At 41.3% G+C, this 16861-nt stretch overlaps 1 pseudogene; it reads right to left on the bottom strand.

Moving 5' to 3' along the window:
• Positions 1 to 16423, bottom strand: part of LOC119738326 — a 31722-nt pseudogene extending 15299 nt beyond the window's left edge.
• Positions 16424 to 16861: the final 438 nt, after the last annotated feature.

The raw sequence follows: 16861 nt of genomic DNA, 5'->3' as shown, positions 1-16861 counted from the left end.
CTCATCTGAAAAAAAGTAATACTGAAATTGATCTATCCTAACAGAAGTTATGCATGTTTTACTAAAAGAAAGCATTAGTATAGCTGTCCATTGAAGTGCCATTGGAAGCTATTGAGCGTAGTGAGAATTACAGATTACACACAAGCATTCAAATGAGATTTTGTTAATTGAAATCAAGACCATTATTCTAACTGTCATATTTTGTGGTTTGAATATGAGGAACAAGTCATTTTTCCCCCAGAAATATTGGTAGCGATATAATATATGTTTTTCTTTGCAAGTTCTCGTTCATTTATCGAGGTGGGAAAACCTCCATGTTTCATTGTACTCAATGGAAATTAACCAGTTCGTAGAAAGAAATGATCAGAGGTGGACAGCCGAGTTTTGTGATCTTTTTATTGAAATAGACATAACGTGGGAATTAAGTATGCAAATTACGTGAAATGTTCACAGTTAAAAGTCAATAAAAAGTAATTTATCTGTGTTTTGTTATTATGAAATGGAGCAAGCAAAATATATATATATATATATTTTTCAGATTCGGTCACTTTCTTTTGGACTCGCCCTGTACGCAGAAGCCGGCAGAAAGCCTTGCGAATCGGTCACGGTTGAGCAGCGCATGCATGTTTGTATACACGGTAGCCACACCAACCTCTACTTCGAACCACTGTTGTAGTCGAGACCGGATAGCCCGAGACTGAGACCAAGACCGAGACCTGAAGTTGCGAGACCGAGACCGAGACCAGCCCCTTCAGTTAAAGGTGGATGTTTCATCTGTTATACGAACTAAACTGTTACAGGACCCTAAACTCCACAGCCACCACTTGGATTTTAGCAATGACTACCAACGGATATTTAAAAGCAGCTTTCATTTTACATTAGATCTCCTTGTAAACCTGATTCAAAAACATTGGGAGCAAGAAAATGTTGATTTATTTTTTAAAATTTCAGTCATGGAATATAGACTTGTACATGTAGACCCAAAAATTAAGAGCTGGTAGCCAGAGAGGCCTGGCTTAGGCTGAAATGTAATGCCACTTTATTTGTGTATAATGTCAATACCATTAAATATACTATAAAAGATCGATGAACCATATTTGCCTGATCTATCTTCTGTTAATCTGCCCGCCGTCATCATCACCATTAGCCTATTGGAGAATATGGCCGACACAATTAAAGGGCGCTGTCACAAAATGAATGTGGTTGGCGAGATGTACATGTACTTTTAAGATTCATGGCTGCGTGCGCACGCCTATTTTGTGTATTGTACCAGCGTATCGCCCGCATCGGCTACTATGCCGGGCGATTTACTAAAATATTTTAGTAATTTACAAGTACATGTACAACATATTGCCAATATTTCATTCGTTTATTGTGATGGCCGTAAACAGCATTTAGCGATTAATGGAACAAAAGTCTTCTCGACTCATGCAAACGCAATTGACATTTAGAAAGGAGATAAGGCAGGCAATTAGACTCTATTTTTTTTGGTGTGATTATGGCAGTAGCTCAATTTGTGTTTATCACAGATGAAAAGATGAATACATGGCGAGTCAAAAAGAAAGTGACAGTATGATAAAAAAAGAAATGGCACCCTCCATTTCATAAAAAAATATGATTGGGATAAAGAACGTGTTATTGAGAAGTAACTCTGAACATTTCACGTAATTTGCATTCTCTATTCCCAAGTCGTGTCTATTTTAATAAGAGATCACAACATTCAGCTGTCCACCACTAATAGCAATGTAGGCTAACGGTCTACGCATTGATGAATATCCATTATTAAATATAATGAACAAAAAGTGTTTTCCCACCTCCACCAATAAAGGAAAAATTGAAAAGGAAAACAGAAAAAAATCACCAATATTTCTGGGAAAAAGAGTTGAATTGTTTCCCATATTCAAAACAAAAAATCTGACGGTAAGAATAATGTTTTAGTCTTGATTCATAGGATTTAAATCTCAGTTGTATATGGAATCAATGAGGATGGCTATAAAGTGCTTGTTCTAACAAACCATCCCACAATAAAAGCGAAAAATATAAAAGAGGAGCATTGGTTGTTGGACTATGCCTCACTCACAAAGTGAAGAGAGACATGTCTATTAGCATCACACTGCAGTCACATTTGCCCTCAACTGATTCTTATTTAATCCTAAACTCGACTCGAGACCGGCCAAAATATCGAGACCAAAGGGGACCGAGACCAAGACCAAGACCGAGACCACAGCTCCCGAGACCGACACCGAGACCGAGACCAGCAAAAAGAGGTCTAGAGACCGAGACCGAGACCGAGAGCGGTCTCGAGACCTACAACACTGCTTCAAACCGACCACTTGCATGGCGGTTTGCATCATCTCCCATTAGCCAATTTATTCGACTTTTCAAAACAGAGAGACTGACAACAGGGAAAACGATTCTTTTCCGCAACTCACAGACAGATGTGATAAAAATATAATCTTGTCGAGTTAGTCGGTAATGCTGTAAAGTATGGCCACCGTTTGCATGGTGATAAAATGAAGGATATTAAAAAGTATGGAATAAACGTGTTGACTTACAGTTATGTATTTTTTTTCTTGAAAAAAAAAGGGTATCACATACTTTCAGTGACGTAACATTAAAATCATTTAAAATCTTGAAACGAACAAAAACATGTCATTTGCCTTCAGTGCCCCATTGAATGTGGGCACCCAGGTGCCCCCCCCCCCCAGGCCCACCGGAATCACGTTTAACCCTAGTCACGCCACTGATTGTTGATACCAAGTAACCAAAATAATTACTCTCTTTTCACGTCTTATTTTTTCCCGATTTCTATCGTCGTGGAGGAAACCATTGTTAACTTATTTATATGGAAACTCTAGGGAATTTGCATTAAATGTTTAAGAAAATGTATTTCATTCTTCGCGAGGGATTATGTCAGCCTTAACGATTTAGGTCGATTTGGGATCTTTAATCAACTACAATAATGAATTACTGCAATCTACGGAAGACGGATAGTGCCACTCAATGAGTGTGAATGTATTTTTTTGGTGCGTGTTAAAATATTAGGCCGCCAGATAATAAGTGATGGCCGCTGTACGTAAAAATATTTTGTATTCATACTTCTAATAAGTGGCTGCAGCCGCCACATAAAAAAGTGTGGATATTATATGTGTACGTGTAAAAATATTTTTTGTACAGTGGCCGCCATTTATTATCTGTCGGCCGCCAGATAATAAGTGGTGGCCGCTGTAATATGTTCACACGCACCAACCAATATATTCACACTCATTGAGTGGCACTATCTGTCTTCCGTAGCAATCAGCATGGATTGCAATATAGAAAAGTGAGAACGAGCTCATGACCACCTCTGAATTGTTTGCAAGCGTACATGTCACACAGGCAGATTTTGAGAAAGCAAAAACATTTTAAGCAGACATTCCTGTACTGTTTATAAAAGACAGTCACAAGACGTTTGGATCAATGTGTACAATCCTGATATGATTAGATGTTGGAATGCGAATATGGATATTCAGTATTTGTGATGCTCTGCTCGTGTAGCTTACGTGGTATCCTACAGGTCAAAGCTGAACGTGAAATTAGCAGATATCAGAAAAATCAAATCAAGCACCAAATTCAGCACAAAGATTATTTTGGTTAGATTTGGATGTTCTTGGTGCCTACTATGTTTTCGGGCATGTCAAATTCATTTGTGCTAGTTGCAACAACCGCTATTGAATATTCATTTCAGTTTTGGTCGATTTAATTGTTTCTTATCAGATGGAATTTTGCGTCGGGGTGATATAAATCAAATTAGGTTTGAGTATACACTGTATACTCAGTGTGTTACCTCCCGAGTGAAAGTTGGAAAAAATCACTCGGTTGGGACTCGAACCCACGACCTCCTGCTTTCTAGTGCAGATGTCTTACCACTCGACCACCGAGCTAACGGGATCGGGTGGCCGGTTCGAATCTGATGTACATAGCAGCGGGTACCGCATAAACTATTATAAGATGGAATCTTGTTGTCTTTTTTTCCCGTGCTTGTGTTATTCCTTTTTCCGAAATGGGAAAAAAATATTGACGATCCCAACGTCGTTGCTGATACATTAAAGTTAGCATATCCGTGCTTTTTTATTGTGGCACCCCGAAAAATAGATTTGAAATTGAGCATTTTCAGGCCGGCCTGGCTGCACGAAGGTCTTCCAAGATCAAGAAGCTTGTATCAGATCGGCCGCGATAGTCGCGTAGCTAGAATCGGTCCATCCAAACTTTAGAGCGTTTGGCTCAAAACGTACTGAACTGGAACTATATTTTGAAATTGTATAAAGGCCTACAAATGCTACAAGAAATTTTTTGTGACACGGCATTATATTCCTCAAAATTTTGTTCGGTAAAGACATTTGACATTTTCAAAAAGCTCGTGCTGTACATATCAACTTTAAATAAACAATTTTGTTAAATAATCGGAAAACGTATGACTGTTAATGGCCCTCCGGACGAACCAGAAAAACAATAGTCGAGCCTCTGTCCTCGATTATCTCGACGATGAAAACCTATGACCTTTCATATTACAAACTAATGGTATCATCAAAGTCGGTTGTGAAACAGAACAAATCCGGAAGGCATTAGTGTTCAAATGTTTTAAATAACCTATCGGTATATAACATAACTGTTATCTCACATAATTATTTAAGCTCTCAATAGGATGCGCGCAATACGCTAAAGACTGGAAACACGCATTGGCAACACCAATTCACAAGGGAGGAGACAAAATAATGTAGTACAAGTAATTATTTCCCTACCTCCATACTGCCAATGTCTCCAATATTTTAGGAAGATGGGATGCACACAGCAGCATGTACATGTACATGCCTAAATGAAAATAATCTGATCCCCTGTTGCATATCAGGATTTAGACCATGTTGCACTCAACATGGGAGCACCCTACGCCATTAAACAAACAAGCGTTTTCATGGAACATGGAGCATGGAGCTTAAGCTACAGGTAGTGTGGTAATGTATCTCAGTTAGCATTTGATTGTGTTGATCATATAATCCTTCTGAATAAATTGTAAAATCTGAATATGTCAACTTCCTTATTCAATTTGATTAAGTCATACCTAACTGGCGGTAGTCTATATTCCGAGCCCGTATTATGCATTATTTTGCAAACTGTAAATTGTATCTTCTTTTGAAAGAAAAAAATGTTGGGTTTTGAAATTTGTTTTGAGAAATGTTGCTTTCTCAATATGGAGCAAAGCACGATTGTTCCGTATTTTAAGCTTGATGTTAAATGAAATCAGCTTTGTTCCTGTCATTATAAGCAGGATCGTTGATCTTCCTGTTTGTCTTTTTTGTGCTAGATCTTCTCCAAAACCTCATTTTAGATCTTTCTGCTTTGGTGCTCAACGTGTTTCTATTAATTACCTAATACACAGTGAAAATGTAATCTTTGGGCGATTTCATTTTAAATAAATCAGAACGGAATCAAAATTAGGGAGCAGAAACATCACAAGCGGCCTCTCTGTTACTAGTCCTGCTACGCGTGCTGCGTCATAGCAGGAACAAATCTGCTCAATTGTGCACATTCTCTTGTCTCAAGTAACATTTTGCATTTAAAAAAAAGCCATAGCAAAACTTAGTAACCTGACAAATAAGGGAAGTCGGCGGTACATGAGCTCTGACATCGGACATTATTTTACCAGCGACATCTTGGGTCTTACTTGATATTGGTAGAGTTTGTAAGAAGCGACCTGCGTCGGTCTGAGGTAAATGTTCAACTCGTCTCGTCTACCAATTGTCTCAAAAACATGTGCCTCATCGAAAAGCAATTGAAGCCGGCCACACTTACCTTGTTTTGTTATCTTTCTCCCGCCACTTCTGTCCCCGTCACTTGGGAAAATCTCTTAGTCCTGTGGTTGGTGGAGAGAATGAACAGTTTTGCTCCTTAATACCAGAAAAACAAATCACACGAAATTTGATAACGTGGTGTCAGCGCCTGTCCTCGATATCCGCCGCTCAGTGGACAATGCACTCAGTGAACTGTGCACATAATGGACTTAGGTATTGTGTTTTTATTCGTTTAATTTGTTGTCTGTTTCCATGGTAACATGACGCAGATGACGATGTCAAGATGGTAAGTGTGGGCTTTCAGAGTGTTCCCCATAAAATACTAAATTCACGAATTGATCGGCTGAATCAAAATTTATTTCGCTTTTTTCAAAGGTCGATTTAGTAGCCGGGGAAATACATTAAACTAAATCATTCTCAAATTAGACGAACTTCATAATAACAAACATTATTGTTGAGAATAGTGCATTTTCGGAGGCACTGCACTTAGGCCTAACCTTACGCAGTCTGACATCGCAACAGAAGGCACTTCCCCCCCCCCCCTCGAATGTTTTTTCGAGGAAATGGCATTTTATGGACACCAAAACACCAATTCTAAATAAATCAATCAGTCAGGTTTACCCAATGCAACAAGTGGAACGAATTGTATACTTGCAATATGGACATAAATGATGATTGAACATGGAAAAAAATAAATAAAAACGTAGGTAATATACATTAATGATAGTGTAATGAGCTTAGGAGGAGATGGAAACATATATTTGCATTTACAGATGGGGTGAAACTACGGGCCTACGTATCTTGGCGGAAGGGCGGAGGACACCGGGTCAAGCCAGAGGTGGCCGGCACTTTGGGAGAAAGTTGTTGCAATTGTATTCATTTGGAAAGTAGGCCTTGGAACTGAGGGAGAGAAAAAAGTGTTTTGGACAAGGCTGGAAAAAAGTGGGAAAAAATATAGTTGGTGTTACTCAGAAAGAAGAAACATTGGTTTCGTGTATTTGGGAAAAAAGCAATCCCGCCCCTCTCTTTACAACGTTTCAACACAAATTGCAGTAGCACAGATGGGTGGAAACGTGCTGGATTACGAACTGGAACACGCGTCGACATACCAGGCTTGGCTGTAGTTTTGACGGGACTAGACTCACCGGTCGACGATCCGCTGTACCGAGGCGGACTTGCAGAGCAGGTGGTCTTGAAGTTCGCCTGGGCTAGCCGAAAATTGCAATAGGCACCCGAGAGGCCTACGTGCGGAAAGCGGACGGATCGGTAGATTCTTGGACTACCGATTGCAAAGATGGTGGCGTGAGTCTGGATCAGTGATGTACGTGCAACCTTAAGAACTGGGTAATGTACTGTACGTATTTTATGTAAGCTATACATTGGTGAAACTATTTTGATGGGCCTTTTGAGGGGCCTGTTGTTACGAAGCATTAAACAATCAATTGAGGGCGCTAAATATTAAACACAGCCAGTCGGTCCAAACCGCAATTTAAAAATATACTGTGAATCTTGGCAGACGGACCGAGGTCACCTGGTCAGGCCGCAGGTGGCTGGCACGCGAATTTCTTTTCCGTAAGTGGGTTGCTATAAAGTCATGAATAATTCAATAGTTTCGACCTGGCCAGTATGTTTATTAATGAAACAGTACCATGATATCAAGAGTATCGTTGTTATTTAGTCAACCATGCAGTTACCTTTAGAGCATTTTAAAGTGTGGACGTCGTAGAGCTACCACAGAAGCCTATATAGCGTGATGAGCTATGGATACCAAGATCCCTGGTTTGAATCAACGTCGTCGCTGATCATTTCATCGCCTTTTTTTTTCTTTTCTGAATTTATAGTTGAAATAATTATATTCTAAGTAAAAACAAAAAGAACGAGAACATAGGTGTCTTGCAACGATTAAAAGGAAAACCGAATTTCGCATGACATTTGAGCAACCAGCCTACGTGGAAAAAAAATCGCGGCCGGCACCCATCTGTGCTACCAAAATTTGTAATGAAACGTTGTGAAGAGAGGGGCGGGATTGCTTCTTTCCGAAATATTGTAGTCGCTGACTCAAACTAAAACACGAAACCAATGATGTTTCTTCTTTCTGAGCAACACCAACTATATTTTTCCACTTTTTTCCAGCCTTGTCCAAAACACGTTCTTTCTCTCCCTCAGTTCCCAGGCCAACTTTCCAAATGAATACAATTCGGGCGTTTCACAATGCATTTGCCACCAAGAGTTTGCCGTGGAGAGTCCATTATTCAAGTTTACGGTCGACAAAACATGGCCCATTTGAACGAGTGTCACTAGTAGACAACTTGAGCTAATTTGTTATAGATTGGGGCATAGCGTTCAGCCGCTATACCAAAAAAAACTCCATAGGGCGAGGCTCCGTTAGGGTTTCAAGTACCCATTGGGGTTAAAGAGAAAATATGGAGTGGGAAGTACATTGATCTTTCCTTACTTTTTCATGATCCGGCCGCGACTTCTCTGGTGCAACCAAGTGATAAAACCTTAAAGTTAGCGCTTGAGAATGGGGCTAAAAGGAGACTCGATACCATTGATAAATGGCTCACTGCCTTTCACACCTTTACGGCCATTTATGCGGTGCGCCACCGCGAATTACTCAAGTACGCGGAGACGGTGAGGATGGCTGCCTCCCAATTTAGCGGCTTAGGATGGTGCGCGTATGACGAGCAGTTTCGTCTGCGCCAAGAAGCTAATCCGAGCCGTTCCTGGGGGGCCATTGACATGGAGTTGTGGGTTACGGTAGCAGCCGCTGCCGTACTCGCCAATTCCACTCCATCTGCACCACCTAGTTCTGGTGCCACTTTTGCGCATCGTACATCCAAAGGCGGTGGTTTCTGCTTCGCCTATAACCAGGCAAAGGGTTGCCACTGGGCGAATTGTAAATTCGCTCATAAGTGAACGAGTTGTGTTTTGGCTATGGAGCTCTAACATGCCGTGTATTTTGTTTTTCGAGCCGAAACGGCAGCCCTCTTCAGGGTTGACTTCTGCGCAGCACACAACTGACGGCTTCGCAGGGGGCTAGAGCCAGATAATCGTGTGCTGGAGACAATTTTCGTTCTTCCAACCCCAATTAAATTTGACATTTTAACCGAATGGCTTTCCGTTTATCCCGATGTTACAGCGGCGGAATTACTACGGGTATGATTTTCTGATGGGTTTACTTTACATTACCAAGGTCCCCGTGTGTCGCGTGAGGCGAAATGCCTTTCCTTTGCCTCGCAACAGCCAACAATATTCATCGAAAAGATCAATTAGGTCGCGTAGCGGGTCGCTTTGACAAACACCCACTTCCCAATCTGCAGTGTTCCCCCATTGGCTTGGTGCCTAAACAACAGCCCAACTCCTTTCGACTTATTCACCACTTATCCTATCCCGAAGGAGCATTTATCAATGATTACATACACAAAGACAAATGTGTCGTACATTATGCAACTTTTGATAGGGCAGTAGAATTAGTCATGGAGGCAGGACCCAACGCCTGGCTGGCAAAATCGGACATAAAGTCTGCATTCCGTTTACTCCCAGTAGCCCCATCTGACTATGAACTACTTGGGCTTACGTTTCAAGGGTTGTATTACTATGATAGATGTTTACCGATGGGCTGTTCCATATTTTGCTCTCTGTTCGAAACATTTAGTACTTTCCTTGAATTCATGACCAAACAGATGGCAACAACATCACTAATAACCCACTATTTGGACGACTTTCTTTTTGTTGGCCATTCTCTAAATGCATGTCATGATTCACTCCGAGCTTTTAAAGTGGTATGTGCGCGTTTGGGGGTACCAATTGCTGAAGAGAAAACAGCGGGCCCATCGCAAACAATTGCTTATCTAGGCTTAGATATAGACTCTCACCAACAGCAGGTTAGAGTTCCTGAGTTAAAGGTGCAGGCTCTTCGCCAACAACTTTCCAAGGCACTGCGTCACATTGGTGGAAGTATACAATCCCTGGTAGGCTCCCTTTGTGTGTAAAGCGGTCACTCCGGGACGGCATTTCTGCGGCGACTCATCGCTTTAACCCGGGGTTTATCTCAGCCGCATCACAAGCTGCGCCTTAATCATGGGGCTAAAATGGACCTCATGATGTGGCTTTATTTCCTTGACCATTTTAATGGGGTTTCTCCGTTTCTGACTAATGGCTGGGAGTCAAATGACACACTTGAGCTTTACACAGATGCCGCCGGTAGTATAGGGTACGGGGCGTACTTCAAAGGGAAGTGTTTCAAGGGAGATGACCCGAATAGGTCAGTCACCTCTGTCTATAGCATACTTAGAATTCTATCCTTGGGTCGTAGCTGTTTATTGCTGGGGGTCATTTCTCGCAAATCGCAAAGTCATATTCCGCACTGACAACAGCGCTGTAGTTCATATTATTAACAAGCAATCGTCGCGATGTGACAAACTTATGCAACTAGTCCGTTCATTCGTCTGTCTACTATTTATGGTATATTTTTCATTACTGGGTCTAGTCTCTTCTACTATTGCAGCTTATCAATCAATTGTGGGCTATTTTCCAAAGTAAATAATTTCCAGACCCAACTACAGATTTCTTTGATCTGTCCCGTGCGGGCATTGCACAAGTTTATTGCATTACGACCGCAACTTTTGCCCTTAACTGCAATTCCAAAATATCGGTCGTAAGCGTTCGGATGCGGTTAATACCTATACATGTATAATTATGTACAACAATTCCGCAGTGTCATTTTCCTGGAGTAACTGCATGGTCATGCCGCGATAATTTCTATTTTAATTTTATCACTATGTACAGATACAGTATGGATCGTGGGTGATTCTATTATTAGCAGAGCTCAGAAGAACATGGATTGCGGGGCACAAGTACACTGGATGGGAAAAGGTGGGGCAGGGATAGGCAATTTTGTCCCACTGTTTAGCCGCCTTGATGCTTTGGCTCATGGCATGGCTCCTACGGTCGTAATTATGCACCTTGGTACTAATGACCTTGTTTCCATTGATACTTTTTGTATGCGCCAGCGTATTAGGTTACTCTTGGAAGAGTTCAGGACTCGTTATCTATCTGTCTGCCTGGTTTGGTCCGATATTCTACCAAGGCTCTTTTATTACGGCGCACAGTCCAATGCCAGTATCAATAAAAAACGACTCGCATTGAATAAATGGGCCAGGGCTATGGCTTACAGATTGAATGCGTACATTTACATCATCCTCAATTTGAGTCGTGTCCTTCTCAGCTTTTCCACTTCAATGGAGTTCATTTGTCCCCGGAAGGTACTCAGTTATTTAAGGACAACCTGCAGTCTTGCATAAATGGTCTTTTGCGTAGTTTTTATTTTTAAAGATGACTACATTTTCATTTCCCTGGACTGCTCGCTTTGGGGTGGCTGTCCTTCGTCCCTTGGGCCGCGCCCTAGTGCGCGGGTGGCGCCGACTGTGGTCGTGGGACAGGGTTCGGCAAGCCATATTCCAGGGTCGCTGAGCCTGTCCAGTGAAATGTGCTGACATTGATTTATAATTGTTTAATTCCAAACCTTTACAACAATAACCCAGCCGGTGCTGGCTAGGGTTTGCTTCCACGAAGTCGGTTCCGACCGTGAAGCATTTCAGCTATTTATGCCAGCGAACTTTGTGTTTCAATTAAGGAAATTACTTTAAAAGTTTTTACAAGTGTCCTTTCAATTTCGGAGCAATTTAGAAGGGGCGTGGATATACCACAGGTGGTTTTCGGAGTGGGGGACCGTTATTACCCCAGGTACGGTTTAAAGTGGATCCGGAGTGGGGGCCCGGTTATGTACCCCAGGTTCGGTGGGCCCGATCAACCCAATGGTTTGTAAGAGCCAGTTTGCCCAAAGGATTTCAGCAATGAAAGACTGGTATCTGGCCGTCTATTTATGTTGGTGGTGCGTATGGTGAAACGGAAAACAAAACATGCTTTGATTTGGCATGATGATTTAATAATAATAAACACATTCAGGCTGCGGCAAATCCAATATATTGGTTAATGATGTTTTGATTGTACATGTATTCGTTTCTGAGTGTAATAGCTACGTTTTCATTCCCCCCCCCCCGTTTTTAATTAACATAAAATTAGGATAAAATTCGTTACACTTGTTGCATTGGGTAAACCGGACTGATTGATTTATTTAGAATTGGTGTTTTGGTGTCCATAAAAAAACATTTCCTCGAAGAAACATTCAGGAAAAAAAGATGCCTTCTGTTGCGATGTCAGACAAACTGCGTAAGGTTAAGAGCAGTGCCTCCGAAATGCACTCCGTACCTGCCAGAGTCCAACCGGCAATTTTATTTTCTATTCTAAACATTAATGTTTGTTATTATGAAGTTCGTCTAATGTGAGAATGATTTAGTTTAATGTATTTCCCTGGCTACTAAATCGACCTTTGAAAAAAGCGAAACAAATTTTGATCCAGCCGATCGATTCGTGAATTTAGTATTTCATGGGGGCACACTCTGAAAGCCATCACGTACCATCTTGACTTCGTCATCTGCGTCATGTCACCACGGGAACGGACAACAAATTAAACGAATAAATACCCAATACCTAAGTCCATTTGTGCACAGTTCACTGAGTGCATTGTCCACTGAGCGGCGGATATCGAGGACAGGCGCTGACACCACGTTATCAAATTTCGTCTGATTTGTTTTTCTGGTATTAAGGAGCCATTACTGTTCATTCTCTCCACCAACCACAGGACTAAGATATTTTCCAAAGGGACGGGGACAGATGTGGCGGGAAAAGATAACAAAGCGAGGTAAGTGTAGCCGGCTTCAATTGCTTTTCGATGAGGCACATGTTTTTGAGACGATTGGTAGACGGGCGAGTTGACCATTTACCTCAGACCGAAGCAGGTCGCTTCTTACAAACACTACCAATGTCAAGCAAGACCCAAGATGTCGCTGGTAAAATAATGTCCGATGTCGGAGCTCCGCACCGCCGACTTTCCTTATTTGTCTGGTTACTACTTTAAGTTTTGCTGAGAAGACATAAAAACAAAATGTGATATGGCTTTTTTTTTTAATGCAAAATGTGACTTGAGACAAGAGAATGTGCACAATTGAGCAGATTTGTTCCTGCTATGACGCAGCACGTGTAGCAGGACTAGTAGTAGAAAGACCGCTTGTGATGTTTCTGCTCCCCCATTTTGAATCCGTTCTGATTTATTTAAAATGAAATCGCCTAAAGATTACATTTTCACTGTGTATTACGTAATTAAAAGAAACACGTTGTGCACCAGAGCAGAAAGATCTAAAATGAGGTTGTGGAGAAAATCTAGCACAAAAAGACAAACAGGCAGATCAACGATCCTGCTCATTTATGACAGAAATAAAGCTTGAATCATTAACATTAAGCTTAAAATACGGAACAATCCGGCTTTGCTCCATAAGGCCAAAACAAAGTCTCCGGTTTCTGGTATGCGCGCGCGTCTCCGCAGCCATGCGCGTCGGCAAAATGAAAAAAGTTTTTTTTTCAATACAAGATGATGTCTCAAAACCGCCAAACTCACTGGTTTGACTGGAATCCTGCTGCTGCACAATTTTAACGTTTTTTTAGATGGGGTTATGATCGATAATAAGCTTTATGTGGCCTCTCTGGACTCCCATATATTTGCACTAAGTTTAGTCGGGCACCATTTGCAGTCATCAGCCGGCATTTGAAGCAAAAAAAAAAAAAAAAAACAGGTTAAAAAAAAAAAAAGCCGCGTCGCCGCACCACTTTTGGGGCAAGCTCCATACCAGAAACCGGAGACTTTTTTTTTGGCCTAAGAGAAGAGCGATAGTAAATACTTTTGTAGAGCATTTTTTCAAAAAAAACATCAAAACCCCATATTTTTTTTCTTCCCAAAGAAGATACCATTTACAGCTTGCAAAATAATGCATAATACAACTCGGAATATAGACTACCTCCAGTTAGGTATGACTTAATCAAATTGAATAAGGAAGCTGACATAATATTATTCAGATTTTACAATTTATCCAGAAGGATTATTTGATCAACACAATCAAATGCTCAACTGAGATATATTACCACACTACCTGTAACTTAAGATCCATGCTCCTTGGCCTGAACACGTTTGTTTGTTTAATGGCGTAGGGTGCTTCCATATTGAGTGCAACATGGTCTTGATCCTGATATGCAACAGGGGATCAGATTATTTTTATTTAGGCATGTATACGTACTTGTTGCTGTGTGCAACCCATCTTTCTAAAATATTGGAGACAGTTGGCAGTATGGAGGTAGGGCAATAATTACTTGTACTACATTATTTTGTCTCCTCCCTTGTGAATTGGTGTTGCCAATGCGTGTTGCCAGTCTTTTGTGTATTGCGAACATCTTATGGAGAGGTTCAATATGTGAGATAAAAATTATGAAATATACCGAAAGGTTATTTAAATCATTTGAACACTAATGCCTTCCGGACTTGTTTTGTTTCACAACCGACTTTGATGATACAATTGTTTTGTAATATAAAAGGTACTAGGCTTTCATCGTCGAGATAATCGAGGGCAGACGCTCGAGTATTGTTTTTCAGGTTCGTCAGGAGGGCCATCATAGTGTGCCAGCCAAACAAGGAAAAGTCCTCTAGAAAAAAAATTCACGGCATTTTTGGGTAATAGCTGGCATCCATGCTAGATCAATTCTTTGAACCATTACAAATAAGATGTGGGTGGATGCCATCGTCAATTTTGGATTTCAAGGTCATTTTCAAGGTCAAGTGAGGTCAAATGAGGTCAAATTTCACATTTTTCAATTATGTAGCAATTTTATCTAAACTGATAGATCTATCCATTAAAACTATTCTCATTATCATGTGCATATCCCTAGCTTGTTAAATACATCAATAAACTTTCATTTTAACACGCAACTATATGGCATTAGGAAACACAAAAGTGTGATTTTCTCCAAATGTGTATATCTAAGTTGGGGTCCTTTATGGACATTTCAAATCATATGGGCCAGCAGCATACCTTCACTACAGTTGACCAGCCACTGTGTAGCAGGGGCAAGGAACTCGTATGGGCGAATCCCAAGTTCGAGAAAGTATTTTTTTCTCTTGGGAGACTGTCTGCTTCAACTTCTTGAAAGCCATTGGTCAAAACATGGAAAATGCTGGCCTTGATGATCTCTGGACTAAAGCAGGTGTGTATGCAGCCAGCACGACAGAGAGTCTATGCTTGATGACAAAGCCTACTACCGTGCTGTGAGAGGGCACCAACTTGTGTATGAAGCTCTGTGGCACATCAAATGGGAAACATTTGAGTCCTGGCTGGTTGAGAATGGTCACGAACATGATGTAGAAGTGAAAAAACTAACCTGAAATGTGGCTAAGTTGTTCACAAAGAATGATGGCAGCAAAGCAGAGGAACTGTGTAATGCAGTGGAACGGCTGTCAAATTTTCTGAACAGTAAGAATGTTCAAGGCTCATCAAAGAGTTTGACTAGAAGCAGTCTAACAATACAAACTTCACCTTGTGGTCAACATACATGGAAACGGTGGACATCCTGCTTGACTTCATCAGGGTAGAGAAAGATGGTAACCGTACTCTTAATCTTGAAGCCTTTGCAGCAATGCTGCCATGGCTCACCGTATACGACCACACAAACTATGTAAGATGGGGACCTGTCTATCTCGCAGTCATGAAACTCCTTGAGGAGACAGCACCAGATGTTTATGCTGAGTACATCGATGGTAATTTTGTTGTGAAGAGATCCCACAGGTGCTTCAACCAGGTTCCCGCGGATCAAGCAACTGAGTGGATAAACAAAACTTGCAAGATGCACAACGGTATAATTGGCATTACACGGAATGATCAAGCCAGAAACAGGTTTTGCATCACATGGTCAGAACTAACGATCACGCATCACACAGGACATGGGATTTTGGATTCTAGACGCTCTGTGGTGTGATCTGAGGCAATTCTGAACACTTAAACCAATTTTTTAAGCAAAAGATCGTAATTTAAACATAATTAAGTTCAACCTGGAAGATGATAAGAAAGAAATCACCTTCGTCCGTATAGTCTTCACTCCCAGAGAAAGCGTGATGTGGACGATGTGAAGAAGCTTGTCACAAAATCGGATTTGATGTGTTTCAAATACACACCTCCGTCCTTGACTGAAGAAGAGGGAGACGACCCCAATGGAAAAGACATCCCTCTGGTATCATTGACAACAAGAGACACTGCACCAAGTGACACAAGGAGCGATCTACTCACAGCTCAAGATCGAGGATAGCTGCACCTTCTCACCATTGTCAGGTGGCTGCCTGATTGAGGCAACTTTGGGGTGTAAGACGTGATTAGAAAAGATCACTCAAAAAGCTTTGCTGACCTATACAAAGCAAGCCTTTCAACCAAGCATAATCTACAGAAAACTATCAAAGCTGACAGAAAGTTACTCCTGAGACTGCTCAATGCCGTTACTGCAGGTCGGCCATAAGAAATGCTGGTCATACTGAAGCACAAAATATCCCCAATTCCTGTGTCTTTGGCAAAGGCTGGAGGTGAAATGAACTCGACACCAAAGGCAGAGCTGATCAGCATCTTGATGTCTGGACTTAACACACTCCAGAAGTTCCTCATTCTGACAAGAAGACGTGTGTGCTTGTCGATGGCCATGCACTCATCCAAGCTCTTGGAAAGCCTCAAAGATGTCAGACGTTTGGCGACTTTGCTGATGTGTTTGTACAAAGTGTGGCAAATCACTTTGGACTGCACACAATGAGAGTTGATGTGGTGTTTGATCGGTACATTGGGGAAAGCTTGATAAAGGTAAAAACCTGTTCAAAGCGACTAAGCGAGAAAAAGCCAATTCGGAAGCTCATTGATGGACGCCATGTGCCACTTCTACATGTTTGGAGGCAATTCATTGCATTAGATGAAAACAAGGCCAATCTTGCTAAGTTTCTGTCTAAGGCCATCATGGAAAAAAGGAAAAGATTTACCATACATGCAGGTACGAGCTGGTAACAGGAGGCGGGTTCTCTGATAACAGAAACAAGGTTAACAAGAAGAGAGGAC

The sequence above is a fragment of the Patiria miniata genome, unplaced genomic scaffold, assembly GCF_015706575.1.
Source record: "Patiria miniata isolate m_02_andy unplaced genomic scaffold, ASM1570657v1 HiC_scaffold_3, whole genome shotgun sequence".
NCBI lineage: Eukaryota > Metazoa > Echinodermata > Asteroidea > Valvatida > Asterinidae > Patiria > Patiria miniata.
The sequence above is the reverse complement of the archived record's forward strand: the minus strand, read 5'-3'. Positions and strand labels throughout refer to the sequence as shown.